Source organism: Sus scrofa, chromosome 1 (assembly GCF_054392235.1).
Source record: "Sus scrofa isolate SSC_HxYL_T2T_F1_AM1 chromosome 1, Sscrofa_HxYL_maternal_Yorkshire_Landrace_v2.0, whole genome shotgun sequence".
Classification (NCBI taxonomy): Eukaryota; Metazoa; Chordata; class Mammalia; order Artiodactyla; family Suidae; genus Sus; species Sus scrofa.
Window position 1 is genome coordinate 82,512,897 of NC_139383.1, and position 19,450 is coordinate 82,532,346.

General features: G+C 33.8%; 1 long non-coding RNA gene across 13 annotated transcripts in view; it reads right to left on the reverse strand.

Annotated features, from left to right (window-relative positions):
* LOC146406171 (uncharacterized) overlaps positions 1-19,450 on the reverse strand; it is a 197,811-nt gene that overhangs the window by 84,583 nt on the left and 93,778 nt on the right. For 3 of the 13 annotated variants that reach the window (XR_014807635.1, XR_014807646.1, XR_014807637.1), the window contains one exon: positions 19,221-19,405. The exons of 4 other annotated variants lie outside the window; for them this stretch is intronic. This is a non-coding gene — a long non-coding RNA (uncharacterized LOC146406171). Of the gene's footprint in view, positions 1-12,955; positions 13,134-18,135; positions 19,406-19,450 lie in introns of those variants that run through there. 6 more of the 13 variants (XR_014807654.1, XR_014807672.1, XR_014807629.1 and 3 more) reach the window with 5 other exon arrangements.

Below are 19,450 nucleotides of genomic sequence, written 5' to 3' on the forward strand. Positions count from 1 at the left end.
ACATTATGTAAAACAAGAGTAGACCGAACATTTAGAAGCTTAATTTACCCTCAGGTTTAACACTAGCTCATACCAGCAAAGATCTGCACATTGAAAGGATTAAACATCTCCTCTAGTATCAAATACTCTCTTTAGTGGAAAACTGAGAATTGTTATCAAAGAGCAGCTTATATAGGTTATATAATAGAAAAATGAGTAAAAACTAGCACAGACCTGAGACAATTGTCAGTTATTTAGAATACAGAAAAGATGGGCTGAACCTTTTGTAACATCTATTAAAAAATAAAGAGGAGTAGAAGGTCTTCATTAGGGGATGGACAATACTGGGCATTTCAAAAAATGTATTTAAATACTCATCGAGGCCCTTGGAAACTCCCATAGCCATAGCCAGTTTTATATAGGATGATATAAAGAAAGAAATGAAGAATGCACACCTGCCCTCTGAGATAGGGTTTTATTAACTTTTCTTCAGGCCCAACAAAGTAGTTGCTACAGCTTTCAAATAGATCATTTTCTGTATTGTATAGTTGTCAAAGATAAGTTAATGTTAATAACTACTGGTTCCATGCAGATATCTTTAGTATCTCCAACAGTTTTGACTACTTTGCTGTTTCTGAGCAACTTGATATCCTTTCCTAACATCAACAGAATCTTACTCAATTTATTTATCTTACTTGCTTACATTGTAGAACACTATTCATTGGTCAAGACTAACCCTGCAGAGAATATTTATTTTTCAGCAATACAACTATCCCAAACAGCCTTCAAATCTTATCAGAAGTGGATTTTGCTTCATTAGTTAGTTCATCTGTAAAAGAGAATAATGAAAGGGTAGACTTGCTCTCTTTCAAGTCTCATACTCTCTTCAGCATACAAATATATTTAATTTTTTCTCCTCAATTTTTTTTCTCATTTTCTTTTGGACTTAAGTGCAGGAATAAAGAGAAACAAGAGATGCCCTTTCTCTTTATAGTCACCTTTTCCTGTATTCATTATGGAGATACAAAGTAAGTCCTACCAATGCTGAGATCCTGTAAGAATCCATCTCAGAACTTACTATTTTTCTCTTGTTTCTGTAACAGCTCTTGTAATTCTCTCCTGAGAGTGTGCAAAACAGACTAAATTATAAATAACAAAGAAGAAGTAGTGTTCAAAATGTTTGTGCAGGCTGCGTGACACTCAACATTCAGAGTTTCTGAACTGGTGCTTTTTAAGGGGTGTTTGGAGTAGCATTGTGGGGTGGCAGGGGGTTTGTGATAGTGACTCATATTTTCATCTTTACTCACTTCAACTCTATTTTCCACTTATGAACGTCTGCATTTGTTCATGTTACAAAGTATAAATTCTGGAGTTCCCACTGTGGTACAGTGGGTTAAGGATCCACATTGCCATAGCTGTGGCATAGGTTGCAGCTGCAGCTTTGTTTTGATCCCTGGTCAGGGAACTTCCATATGCTGCAGGCATGGCCAAAAAAAAAAAAAAAAAAAGATAAATTCTGCCTCACCACATTCCACAGTCTGAATTCTCCAATCAAAAGAGGTCTCCATCTCCATCTATTAAAACCATTATCTGTGGCTTATCGTCTATTCTGCTCTCAATTTTCAATAGTTGAGGTTTCTTGGACTTCAAGTTGAGTGAGAAAACTGCCAACAGGTTAGTGGGGCCTTGGTTGAATCTTTTAATTGGGAATCAAATAACACACCACAAAATTTCTCTGGAACATGAGATAAAATATCCATTGAAACCAAGATAATAAATTAACACTATTTTGATTCCTAGTTTTAGAATGGCTGGGTCATTAAAACGCAATTTTCTAAGTCATACTCCCCAGAAATTCTGATTCTACCAGGCTGAAATAGGCTTTACAACATGAAAGTTTATCCACACTCCCATGTAATTCTGTTTAGTTTGTTGTGGCGGCGGGGAGGCACTCCCAGGCCAGTGCCAGAGCAGAAACCTGAGCCACAGCAGGGATAACTGGATCCTTAATCCTCTGTGCAACTTGGGAACTCCTCCCAGGTGATTCTAATACAGGAAATTTTTTTTTTCTTTTTTGACCACTCTGCAGCATATGGAGTTCCTGGGCTAGGGATCAGATTCCAGCTACAGCTGCAGCTGTGGATCCTTAAACCCACTGTGCTGGGCTGGGGATTGAACCTTCATCCTGGTGCTGCAGAGATACTGCTGATCCCATTGTTTCACAGTGAGAATTCCTAATACGGGTAATATTTTTCTTCTTTTACTCAGCAAAACTAACTTTTGCCTCCTTCTATAGATCAAGTGAGTTACATCGTTTGAAATGATTAAATGTTGTTTCTTGACATGTAATTTCAACAAAACTATATTTGCAACTTTTTAACAAATTCACTTTCTTGGAGTGCACAGAAATTTTTAAAAAGTACATAAATGAAATATATGCTGGTTCTAAATTTAATGTTATTAGAACTCTTTGGATTTCCCCCTTTATTTAATACTTAAGAATAGATTTTAAGGCAGAGTAAATGAAGAAATGCTTGGCAGGTATGATTTTTGAACAAATATGTCTTTAGATCCTGTGTGCCAATTTTTATTTTGACTTTTTTTTAAAATTTATTTTAGAATTCAAAGGATCAAAGGTTCAAAGGTGGGTAAATTTTTTTTTTTTTTTTTGCCTTTTGTCTTTGTTGTTGCTATTTCTTGGGCCGCTCCCCGTGGCATATGGAGGTTCCCAGGCTAGGGGTTGAATCGGAGCTGTAGCCACCGGCCTACGCCAGAGCCACAGCAACGCGGGATCCGAGCCGCGTCTGCAACCTACACCACAGCTCACGGCAACGCTGGATCGTTAACCCACTGAGCAAGGCCAGGGATCGAACCGCAACCTCATGGTTCCTAGTCAGATTCGTTAGCCACTGCGCCACGACGGGAACTCCAAAGGTGGGTAAATTTTTTAATGGTTCAATCATGTAACTCTTTGGATAAAAAAAAAAGTTGTATCCATAATATGTGACTAACAAATTCCACATGTATATGAGTTAAATATTTAAGATAAAATCATTTTGAATAACTATAAAATACAGATTATAAATTAATTTATAATTCACAACATGAGAGAACTTGTAAACCATAAAAGCAACAAAAGAAAATTAAAAAAAAAATTTAGCAAATTTACAATCAAACATTTCAAGGCACCACCCTCCATGACAATTAAGAAATTGAAACAATCGAGCATTCACGTACAGTAAAATAAATGTAAGTTATGGCACTCATATATGGAAACACTGAATACATACCAGTAAGGGTGTATGAATTACAACTATTGGAAAATATACATGTATCTCAGAAACATGATAATCAGTGGGAAAGAAAAGCAGATATTTACTGCATGACTTACTATTCAAGTTTAAAAAACAAGTGAAATTAATCTATGGGTTTAGAAGGAAATTGATTTCCTTTGAGAGGTAGTGTAGTAAATAATTAGGCAACTGAGAGAATTCCTAGAATTCTGGAATACAAGGTTTAATGTGGCAATGAGTACATAACTATAAATGATTACCTGAAATGTCAGTGGAGTAAGTCTCCAGTCAAAAGACACAGATTGACAGACTGGATTAAAAAATAAGAACCAACACTATGCTGCCTATAAGGCACTCACTTCAAGGCAACAGACACAAACAGACTGAAAGTGAGGGGGATGGAAAAAAGATATTGCACACAAGCAAAAATTACAAGAAAGTAGGGTAAGAATATTCATATCAGACAAAACAAACTTTTTTAAAAGGCCATAAAAAAAGACACAGAAGAATATTATGTAATGGTAAGAGGATCAATACAAGAAGAGGATATTAACTCTTAAACATATATGCAACCAACACAGAAGCACCTAAACATATAAAACAAGTATTAAGAGACATAAAGGGAGAAATTGACAGGAATACAATAATAGTACAACGTCACCGGAGAATTTTACAAAAGAAAAATTTATACCTGTTCCTCTCAAAGTATTACAAGAAACTGAAGAGGAGTGAATACTCCCAAATTCATTCTATGAAGACACTGCCCCCCGCCCAGTAACAAAACCAGACAGACACTACAAATAAAGAAAACTACAGGTCAATAACTTTGATGAATGTAAATGCAAAATGCCTCAACAAATTATTAGAAACTCTAAACCAATAATACTTAAAAATGGTCATACACCTTGATCAAGTTGGATTTATTCCAGGGTTGCAAGGATATTTCAACATAGGAAAATCAATGAGTGTGATCACCACATTTACAAAAGGAAAGACAAAAACTACATGATCATTACAATAAAGACAAAAAAGCATTTTATAAGATTAAACATCCATTCATGATAAAAACTCTCACCAAAATGAGTATAGAGGGAACATATGTCAACATAACAAAAGCCATTAACAACAAACCCACAACCAACTTAATACTCAACTATGAAAGCTGAAAGCCTTTGTGCTAAAATTAGGAAAAAGACAATGTTATCCAATATCACCACTTTATTCAACATGGTATTGGAAGTTGTAGGCATAATAATCAGAAAAGAAAAAGAAATAAAATGTATCCAAATTGTAAGAGAAGAGGAAAAACTGTCATTATTTGCAGATGATATGATAGTCTATATTGAGAACCCTAAAATATCCACACCAATATTATAAGAAGTAATAAATGAGTTGAGCATGGTAGCAGGATACAAGACTAATATATAGGAATTTGTTGCACTTCTTTACATTAAAAATGAAATATCAAAAAGAGAAAGTAAAAAGACATGGGAGAAGATAGGTCTTGTGGAAAGTAACATAATAGCTTTTCTATCAAAGGAAATCTTGGTTACTCCATTTTGCTCCTGTTCGCATTCCTGCGACCCCACACCCCTCCTTCTTTCCCTCTTCTCCCAGTAACAATTTATTTCAAATTAGCCAACCGGGAAGAATGTGCGCCCCGACCTGACCTATGGGAAGGGGACAGGTAAATCATCTGCTTTAGGGATAAACAGGGGAGGGTCCTTTGTTCGGTGTGCCCACTTTTTGAAGTACCTGCGCCCTTCTGCAGAAATGAAGAGCCTTGTGGAGATCTCCCCATGTTCATGTGTCTCATTTTTCGATACTGATGATCCGAGTCATGTCCCCAACAGTCTATAGGTTTTATTTACTTATTTATTTACTTATTTATTTATTAGTGAGAATAAGGATTTGAGAATAAGATGAATTGGTACAGAAAACAAAAAATAACTTTTTTTACACACAATGCAGAGTAATAGTGTAATCCATTAACTCAGAAGAATTAAATGAGATGATATAATTAAAGCCTCTCTTGTATTTGAATGTGTGCTAGGAAGCAGCTTTGAGGAAGCCCCTTAGCTAATGAATAAGCATAGAATATCTACTAAAGATCCTTTTGAGGAGTTCCTGTTGCTGTGAATGTGTCAAAAGTTTCAGTTGCAGCTCCAATTCAACCCCTAGCCTGGAAACTTACATATGCCACAGGGGTAGCACTAAAAAGCAAAAAAAAAAAAATCCTCTTGAATAGGGAAAATCATGTAAGTCCTGCATTTTACACTTCAAGAATATTGAGTTTATTATTTCCAAGACAGCAGTGTTTGCATTGAAGCAAATGAGATGAGTTTCTTTTCTTTAGGCATGTTTTTTCTTTTGGCATATTTTTATGATGAAAAATAAGCCCATGCCCAAGCTTAGCTGACATAGCTGTGAATTAATTTTTATGAATTTTAATCAGAATTGCCATGATACAAATACATCATTATCTTTCAAGAAATAAAATATTGCCTGCCATATCAGTAAACAAAGGATATCACAGTCACTAGTGATTGCAGCCACCTTTAACTCTGGTGAGCCTTGAGGGAACTCTGGGAGGAAACAAAGAACCCTGCCATCTAGCAACTTTAACACTGCAGCCACTCCCAGTGGTGAACCCCAGGGAAACTGGGGCTGTCATAATACAAGATACTGGCTCCAGACAGCTGAGGTGCATATCAAAGGAATGATTTCAGTGAGTCCAGATCATTGCATCTTCTCATTCATAGAAAAGTGCTAAATTCCTTAACTTGAGATATCTAGTTTTCTATTACGAACAATAATCTTTCATTCTGACTACCTGCCTTTTGTTGCAAAACTCCTTTATATCCTGGTCCCCCTCACCTCCTCAGATCAGTTCAGGCTTAAGTCCTCATTTGCTACAAGTAAAACTTAACTTAAAACCCTCATGTTGCACTTGTTTCTTTTTTTTTTTTTAGTTGACATGCATCATAAGAAACTTTTTGTTCTTAATAAAGTTCCTCTTGCTGAGTGCAGGATGTATTCATGAGACTACTTGCTCTGGTGAATATGCAAATGATGTTAAATTTAAAATCTTCCTTTGATCATGAAAAGGAAACCATTGCTATCTATCAAAATAATCTTGAAAATGCTGGGCTCACAAGTGCCTTCTGGTAGTCAAAAATCTATAGTGTTTCATCTGCCAGCACTGTTGTACAACTGATGACTGCTCCAAGACAAAGGTAGCAAAAATCAAAACCAAGAAATAAAATCTGAAAAACGTATCCCTGATCCTGACTATTTCTTCAACTTTTATCTCTCCTCCACAAAATACCTGTCTTTGTTTATTCTTTGGCATCCTAGCTAGTTGTGTTTTTTTTTTTTCCTTGCCAAGAGTTCATTAATGTTTGAAAGATAGGTTGAAGGGGGTTATGCCACCATCCAGGAAACATAATTTTAGTAAAAGGATTTGATTCTAGGTTTTTATGAAACTTTGAACGAACAGGATGGGGTTTAAGCTCTATAGACTGGAATGACCTCAGACAAAGTCTTCACTCCCATGTAGGATTCTCTCTATTCCAGTAGAAGAAATATTTTTGATCAGAAAAAACGCCCCAGTACTTGTTCTCTATCTGACTTTTCCTTGATACCTACTTTATCCAGATAAAAACTGTACTTCAATTAAACCTTAACTCAATTCTCATTTAGAAAAAATTCCAGATAGAAGAGATTTCTTATTTTCAATCTCTCAATCACACCCACTGAAATGAGAAAACTAGAGAGTGACATCAGCGTCTTGATACTGTGGTTTGTTTCTTAGCTAACTGCAAATGCACGAGGACACCTGAAAGACCTGTCAATCTGAGCATCAATGACTGGATGAACTGGACCTTGGAGGTGCCAAGGGAGTCACAATAGTAACATTGGCAGCACTGAAAAGAATATTTTAACTATGAGATGTTTTATGTATGCCTCATGACAACCACAAAGCAAAAATCTAAAGCAAAGATAAGAAACATAAAAGAAAGGGGGAGTACTTCACCATGAAAACTACCAATTTACAAAGAAAGAGAAAAGAAAGTGGAGATACACAATATCCAGAAGTCAAAAGATAAGACGGCAGCAGTAAGTCCTTACATATCAATAATCACCCCAAATGGGAATCAATCAAAACCCACCAAGTGGCTGGAAGGATAAGAAAGACCAACTATAAGCTGCATATAAGAATTTATTTCGGCTCTAAAGACACACATAGGTTCAAAGTGGTGAAAGTATGGAAGATAATATTCCAAGCAAGTGGCACTGAAGGAAAGATGGTATAGCCTGCTTTCCATATAAGACAAAACACACTTCAAACCAAAAATGGTTACAAGAGCCAAATAAAGTCATTATATAATAATAAAGTTTTAATACATCAAGAAGATGTATTTTCAAATATACATTTTCTTAAAACCCAAGCACTGAAATATATTAGGCAAATATTAAGAGATCTTATGGGAGAAATAGACAATAGAAAATAATATTAGGGGACTTCAATACCCACTATCAGCAATGCATAGGTCATTTAGACAGAAAATCAATAAGGAAATATTGGAATGAACCACTCTTGCAATCAAAGCAACTTAACAGACATGTGGAACATTCCTTGCAACAGCAACAGAGTACACATTCTTCTAAAGTGCACACATGACATTGTAAAGGATAGAACAGAGGATAGAAGTCACATAAAATCTTAAAACATTTAAGATGACTGAAATCATACCAAATATCTTTTATGAGCACAATGATAAGAAACTGGAAATCAACAAAAGGACAAGGAGAAGAACTACACATATGTGGAAACTAAACAAACCTCTGATTAAACAATGGTCAAAAAGAAATCAAAGGAGAAATCAAAAATTATCTTTAAAAAAATGAAAATGGAAATACAACATATCAAATTTTATGGGATGCAGCAAAAGCAGATCTGAGAAGAATTTTATAATAATGAATATACACATTAATAAATTAGAAAGATTTCAATTAAACAATGAAACTTTATAAGTTAAGAAACTAGAAAATATAGCAAATTAAGCCCAAAGTTAGTAGAAGGAAAAAATAATAAAATCAGAGTGAAAGTGAATGAAATGGAAATAAGAAAAACAAAAGTAAAGATCAATAATATTAAGAGCTGCTTCTTAAATAAGATAAATAAAATTGGCCAACTTTTAGCTAGATTGAGATTAAAAGAGAGAAGACAAATAAATACAGATAGAAATGAAAGAGGGAACATTACAGCAAATACTACAGAAATACATAGAATCATAAGGGATTATTAAAAACAACTATATGCCAATGAATTACATAACCCAGAAGAAATAGATACATTTTTAGAAACACAACCTACCAAGACTGAATAAGAAATAAATAGAAAATCCTAACAGAAAAATACCGAGTAAAGGGATTAAGCAATCAAAAATTTCTCAATAAAGAAAACACCAGGATGAAAGGCCTTTATAAGTGAATGTTACTAAATCTTTAAAGAATTGATACCAATCTTCCTAAAACTCTTCCAAAGTATCAAGGAGGGAACATTTCCAAACTTATTCTAGGAAGGCAGAATTAGTCTGATACCAAAAGCACATAAGAATACTATAAGAAAACTATTGATCAATATTCCTGATTAATATACACACAAAAAAATCTCAAAAAATATTAGTTCACTATTAAAGAGATTATACACCATGGCTAAGTGGGATTTAATCCTGGAATCAAAGATGGTTCAACAAGTGGAAATAAATAAATACAGTAGGCCAAGTCAGTAATCTAAAAAATAATACTATCATCATCTCAATAGACACAGAAAAAGAATTAGAGAAAATACATTCTTTGGTAAATAAAAATCTAAATAGATTGAGTATAGAAGGAAATATTTCAACATAATAAATACAAACCCACAGCTAACATCATCCTGAATGATGAATGTTTGAAACTTTTCCTCTAGAAACGGCAACAAGGATGCACACTCTCATCAATGCTATTCAACACAGTATTTGAAGTCCTACCAGAACAATTAGATAGGGCAAAGTAATAAAAGTCATTGTTCAAAGAGTTATATTCCATACAATCATGATTTATTTCAATGTACAAACTGTCCAAGAATTGGTCAGATACTATAAGTCCAGGCTGGCCCTGGTATGTTTCTGACATGTCTCCAGATTATTGTGTACTTCTTCACTTTCTGATATAATAAAATATTCCGTGATCATTTGTACTTTCTTTGCCCCATCTCTGGAAACAACATTTCTCTTGAATCTTCAAAGCAGAGAATGTTATTTAGAAATCAAGATCTGGACTTTATATTTGCTTGCTCATTGCTCTGATTTCTCATTGCTTTTGGGGTGACATTGTTGGATGTCAGGAGGTGATTGATAGTGACACACACACTTTCATCTTAGCCTTTTGCTTCAGCTATATATCCTACAAAATCCTTCTGCATTTTCCCATGTTACACAGTATAAATTCTTCACCACACTCTGCAGGCTGAGTTCATTAGGGTTTTTTCCTTGAAAACTTGCCATGCCAATGTCAAAATAGTGTTCTGTCTTCCTCTATTGAAACCATTATTTGTGGTTCATCAGCCAAATCTACTCTATCCTGATTCCATAGTTGATATTGCCTGGACTTTACCTGAGTGGGGAAACTACTGGTAGGCCCTTAATTGGACATTATCATTGTAAGTCAAATAACATCCCACAAAGGCTCCTCTGGGATTGAGATAAAATATCCAATAAAGACTGTGCTTTGTTACTATTTTAATTCTCTCCCTCTTTCTATCTTCCTCTCTCCCTCTCTCTCTCCCTCTCTCTCTCTCTCTCTCTCTCTCTCTCTCTCTCTCTCTCTCTCTCTCTCTCTCTCTCTCTCTCTCTCTCTCGTGCGTGTGTGTGTGTGTGTGTGTGTGTGTGTGTGTGTGTGTATAGAGAGAATGGCTGGGTTTTTTAGATGCAGAGTTCTAAATCACACTTCCCAGAAACTCTGATTCTACCAACTTGGTCTGGGACCTAGAACCATGAATGTTTACCCAAAAACCCAGGTGATTCTTATATGTCATTTTCTACTCTTACTCAGCAAAACTCTAGCCTTTTACTTCCTATATTGATCAGGTGAATTATGTGGTTTGAAAAGGATACTTTCTTAACATGCAATTAGACAAAGTCATACTTGCACAATTTTAACAAATTTGATTTCTTGATGTGCACAAAAATTTTTAAGTATCTAAGGGAAACATATGCTGGTTTTAACCTAATGTTAGAACTTCTGGGATTCCTCATATATTTAACACACAAGAATAGGTTTCTCAGGCAGAGCTCATGAGGGAATGCTTGGTTGATCTGATTTTTGAACAGATATATTTTTAGACTATTTTCTCCCTATTTTTATTTTAACTTTCTTATTTAGATTTCTTTAAGATTTTTGATAAAAACTTCTTTTGGAAAATATAATAATTACTATATGATGTCACATAACTATATGAGAGCAACATTTTCAAAGTAAACCCAATTCCTATTACTCATGTAGAGCATATACCACAATTCTTTTGAAACTGCATATGAGATCCAAACCCTCAAAAGTGTCTTTCAGAAACAAATTATTCTTGTTCCAGAAAAAAAAAAAAACAAAAAACAAAACAAAACAGAAAAAGCACACTTATTAAAGAATTTCTAGAATGATGAGAAAATGTAAAGATTAAAAATACAAATTAAGAAAATATAAAGTGATTAAAAGTATGGACACTCTGGACAAATTGGCACCAAATCTTGCAGCTTTGCTACTTGAACCACCATGAAAAGTTTGCTAAACTTCCTTTGCCTCAATTTCCTCATCTAAATGTTTGGAATCATGATTATGCTGCCTTCATATGGTTTTAGAAAAAGTTGCATCAGCTCTTAGTTACCTTAGTTTCCTCATCTTCAACACAGTGATAATGACAATACTTCTAGTAACACTGAGTTGCTGTGAAGTTTAAATGATTTAATATGTGTAAGGTGGTTATTACAGTAAATGAGTTGATAGACATAAGACATTTATATGGTACTTGACACACACTGAGCACTTAATAAGTATTAGTCATTGTTATAAAATACAAACAACATGAAAAGAATTTTATCTGATTTTACTTGTAGGTGATAATTATGGACAACACCAACGAATATTTATTGAACTTTAAAGACTGTTATTTTCATTGTTTTTCATTGAAAGTTGACCTTCTAGAACATCTAGATGATTTTGAAATTAGAGATGATGATGTCTTTATAATTATATATCCAAAATCTGGTAAGTTTGAGGGATGGGCCACCTGTGTCAGACTTCATTCTGGTTTGGTAATATGTGTGTGCAAATGTGCCATTTTTCAGACATTGAAAGCACAGACTACAGTTAGATAACCACTTAGGATCAGAAAAAAAAGTTAAATCTCAAATCTCTGTTATATAAGGCCATTGGAAATGCATTTATTGTCATTTCTGATGGCACATATAAAGAAACCAGATATGGAACCAAGAGCAAATACTTTGTAAAAGCTGACCTGTTTTGGCTTACATGGAATAAAATGTATTTAAAAACCAAGCAGGATTTTTGTTAGAAGCATATCCCATTCAGAACTCATACCTAATATGCTTTTTAGTTACCCTAGTTGTTTTATATTTCCCTATAACAATAAAAGAATTTTGACTAAAATAAATGGCCCTGAACCATACATTCTAAAAATAGGTTATTTTTTATATTTCACTTTTTAGAACATAGGATGACTGGTGCCACCGAGGTAATGTTGTATGGAATGAGTAAGGTGGCTCAAGAATAGACTGGAGTCACTACCAAAAAAAAAAAAAAAAAAAATATTCCTGAATTTAATGAAAATGCTCCAGGCACTTTGTTTACCATCTCCTTTGAAATTCATGACTTGTTAACCTCCCCAGTTTAGTAACATATTCCCTCATCCCTAAATTATTAGCACATTTATTCCTCCCTTAGATGATAGTGGCATTTCAATTTGCTTAGTTTTAGGTCAAGCACTGCAGTCCAGAAGAATCTTTCTTTTCCCCTTAATCCTGTCCAAGTGTTTGGAACACCACAGAGCAGTCCTCAATCCAGCCTGTTGGGTTCTTGCTACTATTAGAGGGGATACTGGAAAGTCTTGAATCACTAAAAATTGTATCAAATCTATCATGGATAAATTAATTGAATAGTGATATTCAAAGAATTTTGACATTTTATATTCTTTCCAAGCATTGATGGTATATTCATAAACATAGATGAAAACTTTTTAAAATTTTATTTATTTTTATTTTTATTTTTTTATTGTTATTTCCCCCAACACGAATTTTTTTTGCCACTCTACGGCATGGAGACCCAGTTACACATACATGTTTACATAATTTTTTTCTCCCATTGTCATGGTCTGTCATAAGTATCTAGACATAGTTCTCAGTGCTACATAGCAGGATCTCTCTGCTAATCCATTCCAAAGGCAATAGTTTGCATCCATTAACCCCAAGCTCCCAATCCATCCCACTCTCTCCCCCTCCCCCTGGGCAACCACAAGTCTATTCTCCAAGTCCATGATTTTCTTTTCTGTGGAAAGGTCCATTTGTGCTGTATATTAGATACCAGATATGAGTGACATTATATGGTGTTTGTCTTTCTCTTTCAGACTTACTTCACTCAGGATGAGAGTCTCTAGTTCCATCCATGTTGCTGCAAATGGCATTATTTCATTCCTTTTTATGGCTGAGTAGTATTCCATTGTGTATATATACCACATCTTCCCAATCCAATTGTCTGTCAATGGACATTTAGGTTGTTTCCATGTCTTGGCTATTGTGAACAGAGCTGCAATGAACATGTGAGTGAATGTGTGTTTTTTAAGGAAAGTTTTGTCCAGATATATGCCCAAGAGTGGGGTTGCTGGGTCATATGGTAGTTCTGTGTAGAGATTTCTAAGGTATCTCCATACTGTTTTTCATCATGGTTGTATCAGCTTACATTCCCACCAAGAGTGCAGGAGGGGTCCCTTTTCTCCACAACCCCTCCAGCATTTGTTATTTGTGGACTTATTAATGATGGCCATTTTGACTGGTGTGAGGTAGTATCTTGTGGTAGTTTTGATTTGCATTTCTCTAAAAATCAAAGATGTTGAGCATTTTTTCATGTGCTCATTGGCCATCTGTACATCATCCTTGGAAAAATGTCTATTCAGGTCTTTTGCCCATTTTTCCACTGGGTTGTTGTTTTTTTTGCTGTGGAGTTGTATAAGTTGTTTGTATATTTTAGAGATCAATGCAATCCCTATCAAATTACCCATGACATTTTTCATAGAACTAGAGCAAACAATCCAAAAATTTATATGGAACCACAAAAGACCCCAAATTGCCAAAGCAATCCTGAGGAACAAAAACCAAGCAGGAGGCATAACTCTCCCAGACCTCAAGCAATATTACAAAGCCACAGTCGTCAAAGCAGTGTGGTACTGGTACCAAAACAGACATACAGACCAATGGAACAGAATAGAGAACCCAGAAATAAACCCTGACACCTATGGTCAATTAATCTTTGACAAGGGAGGCAAGAACATAAAATGGGCAAAAGACAGTCTATTCAGCAAGAATTGCTGGGAAAACTGGAGAGCTGCATGCAAATAAATAAAACTAGAACACACCCTTACACCATGCACAAAAATAAACTCAAAATGGCTGAAAGACATAAATATAAGACAAGACACCATCAAACTCCTGGAAGAGAATATAGGAAAAACATTCTCTGACATCACCCTTACAAATGTTTTCTCAGGTCATTTTCCCAAAGTAACGGAAGTAAAAGCAAAAATAAACCAATGGGACCTAATTAAACTGACAAGCTTTTGCACAACAAAGGAAACCAAAAAGAAAACAAAAAGCCAACTTACAGAATGGGAGAAAACAGTTTCAAGTGATGCAGCTGACAAGATGAAAACTTCTAAATCAAATATGAGCAAAATAAATCTAGCAATGTTTAAAACATGATATAACCAAGGGGGATTTATTTCAAGATTCAAGATTGGCTTAAAATTTTATTAACATAGTATATCCACATTACTAGGGAATAAGAGAGAGCCTGAATCATTACCTGAATAGATGCAGAACAATCATAGTGGAAATTGAGCAAACTAGGGAGAAAAGTGACTTCCTTAACCTAAAAAACAAAATCTACCAAAACCTCATCACAGACATCATATGCAATAGCAAAACATTTAATACATTTAAAATCAGTGAGAAGACAAGATTCCTGCTATCACTACTTTTATCCAACAGTGGATGGGAAAGACCTATGTACACATTAAGAAAAAAAAGACTTGAAAGTCCTAGAGCTCTTAATTTCGCTGTACTTCTAAAAGATAAAGCTCTAAGAAAGAAGGCTAAGGTGGAAGAAACAGAGGGAATCATTGAAATGTTACAAAGCGACTTTTCTTGAAGTACAGGAAACAAAGAAGGAGCTGAAGGATTATCTGAATCACTAATACCACGGAATCAAAACCACTATAGGGCTTCAGAGTTAGAAAGGAAACAGAAGCCCTTAATTATATGTTTACCCATTTTTAATGTAAAATAACAAAATGAAAAAATTTGGACAAATCCTTTGGTATCCTTAGAGTGGTTCAAAGAAGTAAAAAACTCCAAGTAATTCTGAGATGGGTGGCATTACCATGGACATTTATTATTAAAAATTAATCCAGGGTTGAAAACAATTATTTGTTTTTGCAGGTACCATCTGGACCCAGCAGATATTAAGCTTGATTTATTTTGAGGGACATCGTAACAGAATTGAAATGGTGGAGACACGTCACAGAGTCAGCTTCCTGGAATACAGTCTAAGCAATATAGACCATGCCAGGAGACACTCCCCCCGCATCTTCACTTCCCATCTCCCATATTATTTAGCACCAAAAGGTCTCAAGAACAAAAAAACTAAAATATGTTATAGAAACAGTTTATGAACATTTTGCACAAACAAAAAAAGGTTTTTTCAAATATAATTCTCCAGCCTTGCTCATCTATATTCTTTCAAATGTGATCATTTTAGATACCTTACACATTAAAAATATATATGAAATTATAACTATATATATGAATTAGGTCATCATGTACATTGTGTGTAATTATATAACATATAGCAAAAAAATTATATCAGCCCATAAAAATTCTGTTATTTTTAATGCTTTAGTAGGATATTACCATATGGTTATAGAATATTGACCTTGTATCAATGGACAGGTAGGTTGCAGCAAATGTACATAACATTGCAATAGGCAGTCTTATAGATCTTGGCACTTTTTTTGGTGAAATGTTTCTAAGTTACAGTGTCCAAATATTTTAAATGTTGGTAGATATTATCTACTTGCCTTCAAAAATATTTCAAATTATACTTGCTGAAGAGCACATAAGAACGCTGTTTTCTTCCTATGTTCCCCAGAGACTGGAATTATCAATCTCTGCTGATGTGCTAGCTAAGAAAAACCTCATCCTTGAGTAATTGCAGCCCTTTTGGTTCTCATCTTGTAAAATACTCTTAAAATTCTAGTCATGTAAAATAAATACTGAACCTTTTGTATCATTGGCTAAGATATCAAGTAGTTTTACAAATATAAATCAACAGAATTTTTAAAGGCTAGATTAAATTCCATTATAAATATATATGATTCTGTCAGCTTTATAGTTTTATAACATTACCACTTTTGTCATAAGTTTATTTAATTAGCTGCTTTTCAAAAACCATCATTGTAATTTGTTTCAAAGAAACTTTGAAAAAAAATCACAGCGTATTCTTTCATGATCTGATGAATATTTTTCCAGTTCTGCAATTACATCTTTTTCATCAGTTAATAATGATGAAAAATTTTGTTCCTTTGTACATTTTTCAGGATATCAGCATATTTCTATTATAGTGTGGGGTTTTTTGCTGCAAAGAACTAGATTTTTTATACATAATTTAATATTTTCTACTTCACTGATATCTGCTTTTCTAATATTTTGCATATTTTCATATTTTGTTTGCATTCATCTTTTGCCTTATTTAATTAAATGCTAACATTATCTATTTATGATAATTTTAAAAATATTGACAATTTAGTCTGATGAATATCTTTTTGATGTAACAGTGAATATAATTTGCTAGTATTTAATTTTCTAACTGGTCCAAGTTAGTTTGAAGATTTTTTTATTTCCAAATGTTTAAAAACTTTAAATATTAAAAAAAAAAACTTTTCAGTGTTGATTATTAGTATTATGGCACTATCATCAGGTAGTGGTAATGTAAAAGTTCTAATTTTTGAAATTCCTTAAGAAGTTTTATGGCCAATTACATGATCAATGTTTTAAATGTGTTTCCTGATTACATGAGAAAATGATGTCTATATTCAGTGGGGGGTATTAACACAAAGATATAAAATCAATTTTGTTAAATTGTAATTTATTTTAATCCTTTTATCCTTAAATCTGAAGATATGTGTAGAAATCTCTCAATATAGTTATTGCTAAATATAAATCTTTAAATACTTACTAAAATTGTGCTGTTTAAGTATTTTTATTTTTATTTATTATACAGAGATTCCTACTCTGTTGGTCCTTGCAAACAAATTTAATGTTGTCCTATTAAATCATTTGGCTTTAAGGTTTCCTTAACTATATTTTATTTTTTCTTTTCCCTTTCTCTGAGGTTTTACCATATGCCTTTTTGTTGTTGTTCTTGATTTTCTGTGTTATTTTTCAACTACTATACAATTTTACAATTTATGTAAGCAATTCTATCAGTTTTATACTTTCTCAATTGAATACTTAGGTTATTCCAATATTTTGATATTCTAACACACAGTGCTCTGTACATTCTTAAGCATGTCCCCTGGAGTTGGCACCCAAGAACAGAACTGCAAAGTCACCAAGTACAAAAACATTCAACTTATACAAAGATGCAATTTTTTTAAAACAAAGAAGTTGTACCTGTTGTACCAAAACCAATAATGCATGAGTTATTTTTCTGCTAGTAATTTTTCCTAACAGATTTCTTAATTTTTATTAATTAGAAAACGGTACTGAAATGGATCTTAATTTAATTTATTTAATCAAAACTGAAATTAAACACTTCTCGATATGTTTACTGCTACAATTATTTCTTATTCTGTGAAATGACTAACTTTTGCACAATTTTTCATTGTTATCTTTCTTTTTAGTGATTTGTTTTATAAATAACAAAAACATATATAGTGTTATATAACTTTATACATGTAATTATATATTTTTCATATACACACATAAAAGTATAGATGTATTTCTGGATACTAATTGATTATTGATTATATATTTGCACCTCATATTTTCTTGATTTTTATAACACTAAATATATTTAGATTAATATCATTCTTAATTTTAATAAAATCCAACTGATCAATTTTTAGTTTATTCCTGTTTAGGAAATCTTTCTCATGGCCAGGAACAGAGATATATTCTTTATTGTTTTAAATGTCAAAGTTTTGCTTTCAAATTTAAATCCCTAACCCATTTGTAAATGTGTTTTTTATATCATGTGAGGTAGAAATCAACCTTTTTTTTTTTTTTTTGCTATTTCTTTGGGCCGCTCCTGCGGCATATGGAGATTCCCAGGCTAGGGGTCGAATCGGAGCTGTAGCCACCAGCCTACGCCAGAGCCACAGCAACGCGGGATCCAAGCCGAGTCTGCAACCTATACCACAGCTCACGGCAACGCTGGATCGTTAACCCACTGAGCAAGGGCAGGGACCGAACCTGCAACTTCATGGTTCCTAGTCGGATTCGTTAACCACTGTGCCACGACAGGAACTCCAATCTTTTTTTTTTCTATATGGATAATAATTTGTTCCAAAATCATCTGTTAAGTAGGTTTCCCTTTTTTCACTGATCTCCAGTACTACCTTGGCTGTATATCAAATGTTTATGTAAACACAGGGTAAACAGATTATCTTTTATGCCAAGTGATTTGTAATATTATTCAAAGTCATAAATAAATAATTTCACTTTCAGAAATTAGTTCTATATACTTGCACATGTGAAAAGACATGTGAATAAAAATAATTATTGCAACAGTCTTTTGGATAGTAAAATATAGGGAACAATCTAAATTTCCATGAGTAGTGAACTGAATGAAATAAACTAGTAAGCATTCCTTTAAAAAACTGTAAAGTTAATTGAGAATTGTTAAAATTCTCCCATTACTCCCTTGCAGATAATTTATATCTACAGAAACTCCAAGGATGTTTTGATATCATATTTTCATTTTTCCAAATTTCTGGCTATATACAAAGCTCCAGATAACGTAGAACAATTCATGGAAAAAATTCTAGATAGAAAAGGTAACTATGAATTTATTTATTACGTAACATGTTTATGAGGTCATTTTCCCACTCAGCCAAATTTTCAAACTAGGGAACATATTTTAAGGAGAAGGGTCATCACAGAGGGGGAATTTATGGTCGCTATTGTCTCAATCTGTCACCCAATGGCTTTTCTATCCTTACCAGGACGACTCCGTCAAGTTTGCAAAGGCACATTGTGTAAGAAATATTTTGAACAGAAAATAAGAGAACTACAAATGGTTGTGCAATTCAGATGAGCTAAATCCCAAACAAGATCCCAGTATTCCAGAACTGCTAAAGTTCTAGGTGCATGTAGTGCTCTATCATGGACCTAGGGTAGAACTTATAAGGCAGCTGTAGGATATCATTCCACTACTGAAGAGGATAGATCGATGCAAGAGGTTGAAGAACATGGATTTAGGTCTCACTCATCTAGAAGATTATATTCAATTGCTTTATTTTGGTAGATAGCTAAACTTGCTATCTACAGATCTCAAAATATATAGTAAGGAGGGAAATAAGTACATGTTTTCAGATAGAGGAAGTAGGAAAAGGCTTACCTTAAAGAAATCTTCAAAATGAGTTATTTGGGATTTTTTCCTCTGCATTGCTCTTCTCCTATAGATGAAGAGTACTTCACAAAGACAGGTTTCTATTAAAATGATGTAACTGTTCCAAAAAGCACTATTTGAAAAAGGATGCATAGATATTCAGTGGTGGGGAATTGATTTGCCTTCCAGAGACTCTAGAATAGAAAGAACAGACTATAGTCTGCTGTTCAATACAGACA